Raw genomic sequence first — 5,752 nt, 5'->3', positions numbered from 1 at the left:
TTTAAAAAAACACAGAACAAGATTCATAACCATGGAGATATACCCCACTTTACTTTACTATGGAGATTCTGAATATGTAAATAGGCTTTGTTAGAATACAATGGGCCAATACCATGGTTTATCAATATTCTACAATACTCTGTGGAGGTTAAATCTTTACCATTCACTTAATGATTAGAGATAGTTAAATTAAAATTCTAGAAGACCTATTCCAAATTAAACATATTTAATAATTTTTTTTATAATAATAAAATAATAATTTAGCTAATTTTTATGATTTTTGAAACATATTTAATAATTCCTTTTATAATAATAAAATAATATTTTAGCTTTTATGATTTTTAAAATTTTAATAAAGTAATATAGAATAAACATATTTAATAATTATTTTTATAATAATAAAATAATATTTTAGCTAATTTTTATGATTTTAAATTTTAATAAAGTAATATGTTTCATGAGGTAAGGTTTAATTAATTTCTTTTATTATCATAATAATAATATAATTAATTTTAATGATTTTTTTAATTTTAGTAATGTAAGATTTTTACTAGATAAGCGTTTTGATGTTTATTAATATTTACCAACTATTTAATTTATATAGCTAATATATTTTTTAATAAATATAAATAGTTTTAGATCTTAGGTTTTTGTGATCCATAATGTAGGAAGCATGTTTTTCGGAGTAATCACATCACTATTATTTGGTCAACGTTTAGAACCAGCAAATGTAGTTCATCCTCATGACAAAGGTTACATTAGCTAATTCAAACTTCAACCAAATAATATTAATATAATTAATCCCAAAATACATGCTTACTAAAATATAAATAATTTCCAATTAATAATATGATTATTAAATACCTAAATAATAAAAAACGCTTTTCATTAATTTTAGTTGGTTGTAAAATAAAAATTAAAATGATTTAAATGGGTAATTAATTTGATTAATAACTTACGATAATTGGTTAAAGAAAACGGTTTGAAATTTGTATTTAGAAAATTGAGTTGAATCAAACTTTAAGGAGTAATTTTATTATCAAATGGATTGTAATTTGTGAAATTTATGTTTCGAGAAATTTATGTTTTGAGATCATTTTCCGGAATTATTAATTAAAAGGTTTTCCATGTGAATTATTAAAGTCCAAATAAACCACTTTGATGGGGTGTTGTTTTGGCTATGTGAGAGTTTTTGGATGGTATGTCATTTTTCTAAGTGTTATGTCTTTTTAATGGAGTGGCAGAGTCATTTTTTCCAAGTGTTATGTCTTTTTAATGGAATGGCAGAGAGTCATTGAGGTGTGAGAGAAGGTTAGTAGTCGGGTCTAAAGCTTTAAATTGATAGTTATGAAGAGAGTATGCCAGAGATATGAGGTATCTGCGAAAGGAGGCGAGATCTGCTCCTTGTCCTCCCTTTTGTGTTTCAAGTTGGTGAATTTTTTGTTTAGCCTCTGTTTTCAGAAGTGGCACAGTGGATTTCTTAGGCAACTGGTGTGTATTAGGTTGTGCAACATTGTTCAGGTGATATTGTTGCAATTTGTCAAGTTCGTCACTTCTCCTGTGTTTCACTGGTGTTATGGTTTAGGCAAGTTTGTCTTTTATTCTCCTTGTTTGGTTCATTGAAGGTTGATTTTCCATTTTGTGGTCTTTAAAGGCAATTGTTGGTTGGTGGGTAATTTGTAATTGTACGCATGGTGTTATCTCACTAGAGGTTTTAGTGTTTGGGTCTTATGTGTTGGGGTCCTAGTTAATTTTTCTATTTCATTTTGGTCAATTTGTTCACAGTATGGTATCAATTTATATAGTGAAGGGTTTTGGGTATTTTCATAGTCTCTTTGAATTCAGACTATTGTTCAAAGAATTCCATTGTTGGTTGTGGGGTTATGTCATATTTATGAGTTGTAGGGTGATTGAAAATTTGCTTGAATTTTCTCCTATTGTATGGAATTTGGGGGATGCTTTTGGTAGTTCTCAGTTCGGGGGTTCAAGGTGTTGTATATCTTATTTTGATGGTAGAGGTTCTTTACATTCTTGTTCTTAGTGTTCTTTGGTTGTTGCACTCATGCCTCCTAGGTAGAGGATGTGTAGTAGGAGAGGTGGAGGAGGCAATGTTAGAACTAAAAGAAGTCGACCTTTTGCCTTTGACTCTATCTCCACCTTATTTGATGATGTTCCTTTGGAAGTTAGGAAGGAGATTTTATTATTGGAAAGTAAAGAGGCTGGGGACTGGCCTTATCATTTAGATTTTGAGGTGATAGGGGAGGATATGAAATGGGCACTAGACCCTGGCAAATTTAGGAAAAAAAGGCTTCATTTTATGAATTCGTTGGCCTTACACTAGTAAATGGTCCCTCTGCTATGCTTGATATTCAAGGACAAACAAGTGGAGACCTATAATATATTTTATTCACTAGAGGATGTCAAATGATTGATTTGTAATCTTGGGTGTTGTTTGGATAGAGTGGACTCTCAATTAGCTTATGTAGAAGGCTTCCTCGTGAGTGACTCTGCCTCTGGAGACCTCATTGATCCTCCAGTTGATCATGGGAAAACTCCTACTATAATTTCCTTAGATCAAGATTAGTGATGGCGGGCTTCAAAAATTATGTTGTGACTTTTTGGTCATGCATCCTTCAACTACAACTTTTATGGCAATATGCTTATCTATTTGATTATGAAGTGAATTGTGCTAAAATTATGCTTATTGTCTACCTGATGTGATCTTGAGAATTGTTTGGGATCTTGCTTCCTTTCTTATGGATTTTTCAGTGGTGAATTTGGTTTCTTGTGCTTTCTATGCACTTTGGAGGGACTCTTGTTATGGACATTCTATTTGTGATTTAGAGGTGGATGGCCCTCATTGTTTTGTTGTTGATAAGATTCCAATGCTTCTTTCTGGAGTGTTGTGTTTGCTCCCAGATTTTTTGTGGACAACACTTTGTTTCGATGCATATGACTCTTTTTGGGGTTGGGGTCCCACACGCACTTGCAACATACTTTATCTTGGCTCTGGTTCTGTCGTGTTATGAATTATGGATGGTTTTCCCTCCTGCTTGCTAAGAATGCTTTTGTCTTAGGGTATGTTGATGATCGTTTTGTGCTAAAGACATTATACATAGTTTTAGTTGATGAACTTTATGTTATTTAATGCCTCATTCTCACGGTTTTTGGACATCTATGTACACACCTTGGTATCTTTCTAAAGCGAAGTGTCGCTGGGCATCATTTGAAGAGGTCATTATGGAAGAGGTCATTGGTTGGTCTTCCTTGGATTTTCTTGGTGGTCTCGTTCATTTTGGTTTCAGGGCATGCACTTGATAATGTAATGGGCTCATACACAGTCTTTGTAGTCTTAAATATAATCTACGTATCAGTTATTGATGTGGTAACTTATGCGTTGATGAGCATCTTCTGTTTGGATTGTTGAATGGAGGTGTTTCGAAAGTTTAGTTTCTCTATTACTTCTAGGGGGACCTGAGGATGATTGTGATGTACATAATGTAACTTGTTATTTTGATTATGTATACAAATTGCTTCAATTCACAACAACAAAAACTCCAAATAAACCAAAAAAAGGCCACTTTTTGGTCACTAGAGCCATTAGTTTTAATAAAATGGTTTCATATATAGATATTTTCTTTTCTTTTCTTTCGTAATATTTTGTCGATGCATGTGTGAGATTGCAAATATGATAATAAATATTGAATACGTTGTGTCTATCAATTTGTGATAGTTTTTATAGTAGTCATTATTTTTAATGTCATTGTAGTGATATTAAGAAAGAAAAAGGATTTACCAACACTTTGTGATTGCATTCTTTATGAAGAAAAGTTGAATAAACATTAAGAGGGTCTCTAATGTAGTAGAAAATTTGGTTAATCAACTTGAATTGTGAGGTTTTTTAGACTTTTTATAGATTGATGGTCTTTACATGGTCATTAGTTTTCTAGACCATGCCTTCTCAGAAATAATTGGAATCATTTAGATTTAAGGACGATACGTGTAAGAATTTTGGATAGATTGAGACACTCCACCATATATTTTGGAATTGTAGTGTCATTCATCATGAGTATTGGAGCATTATTTTGTCTCCTTGCGAACACAATTAGTAAGATACATTGGAAAGTAGCCCTTTTAAATAATGTTGGCCTTGTTAAACCTCATATTGTATGAGGTTCTACATTGTGATTTTCACCACATTAGTGGAATTTGTTTTTGGTTCCTTAAATGCTTTTGGCTTGGGGAAATCTTATTTGTCCTTGGTTGGATGTTTATACTTGCTACTTATTGGTCTTCTTACATGTGTTTTCCATGCTAATCACCACCTGGTTGCATATTTGATGATTGTGGAGCATGTTGTTTCATTATGTTATAGTTGATATGCTTATCTCAGGTATGGATGATGGTTCTAGCCCCTTAAGGGGTTAGATGATGATGGTGGTATGAGGTAAATGTTTCATGACATTGTTGTTGATGTTTCATAGTGACTTGGTGGGTTAATGTATGATGTCGGTGTCACTAGGATGCTCGTTCTTTACATGGTCATCATGTGTTAGACGTGTAATAGAGAACACAATGATAATTGGATGGGTTAGCACTTCTTTATTTCATCTTCTCTTAAAATGTCATGAATGATGATGATTCATGTTTCCTTTGTGTGATTTTCCTAGACTATTTAAATTTATGATGTAACCTTTGCTAGACATCACCTAGGGGGGAATTTGTTTCATGATGTCATTACTCTCATTGATATGTTATTTCCTAAGTTTTTTTTAGAAGGTCAGAGTTCTGCGTATGACTTGATGGTGATTTAAATTTTTCCTAAGTTTGGATAATGATTTTTGATGTAATAATCCTTAACTTGAGATTAAGACTTATACCCAAGTAATATGCCATAGAGACATATCATAGCAAGCAATCTTTTACAATTTCTAAAAGAAATCATCTTGGTTTCCGTTCAGGATCCACTCATCCACCTTGAGGAAAATTAAGCCATATATATATATATATATATATATATATATATATATATAAAGATAAAGAGAGGGAGAGAGAGAGAGAGAGAGAGAGAGAGAGAGAGAGAAGGTAAATGCTTGAGAATTGTTTCTTGAATAATGGGGACATGCAGGTAACTTCATCGAGGCTATGGACACTCACTAGCAAGGAAACACCAAAAATTCACTCTTAGATGCTTGAAATTCTAATATCTCGAAACATCATCGTCTCTATGGAATGTGAGTCCAAAGTGAAGGCATAGAAACATGTAAAAGTTAAAACCTTCTAGTCTTCTCAAGGTTGCAATCAAAATTAGGAAAATGGAATTCATGCAACTCGGCATTCCTTGGTTCTTCGTGGTGGGACCCTCTAAAGGGACGGAGTCACTCACTATTCATATGGTGAGGGTTTTAACGCTCACTCATCATATGGGTGAGGGATGGAGTCACTCACTATTCATATGGTGAGGGCGCGTTAGTACACTCGACTGTCAAGGCCGCCATCGATTTATCGCTCGACCATAAGGATGCGTAGGCAGGCTCGACTGTTAAGGCCGCCATCGCCGCCATCGAAAAATGTCAGTTTCTGCCAGGCCTTTAGCTCTAAATTGAAAAAAAAGTGATGGTACCCCATAAACAATGAAAACAGTAGTTCTGACATGGACTTTTCAGGACCCAAATGTCAGTTTCGCCAAAGCCTTTAGCTCTAAAATGAAAAAGGGTGATAGGGGTAAGAAACACAATGCATCCACTTCCTG

This window comes from Pinus tabuliformis, chromosome 6 (genome assembly GCF_031772625.1).
Source record: "Pinus tabuliformis cultivar Carrire ecotype Pingquan chromosome 6, CPIR1, whole genome shotgun sequence".
Taxonomy (NCBI): domain Eukaryota; kingdom Viridiplantae; phylum Streptophyta; class Pinopsida; order Pinales; family Pinaceae; genus Pinus; species Pinus tabuliformis.
Note: the sequence above shows the minus strand (reverse complement) of the source record.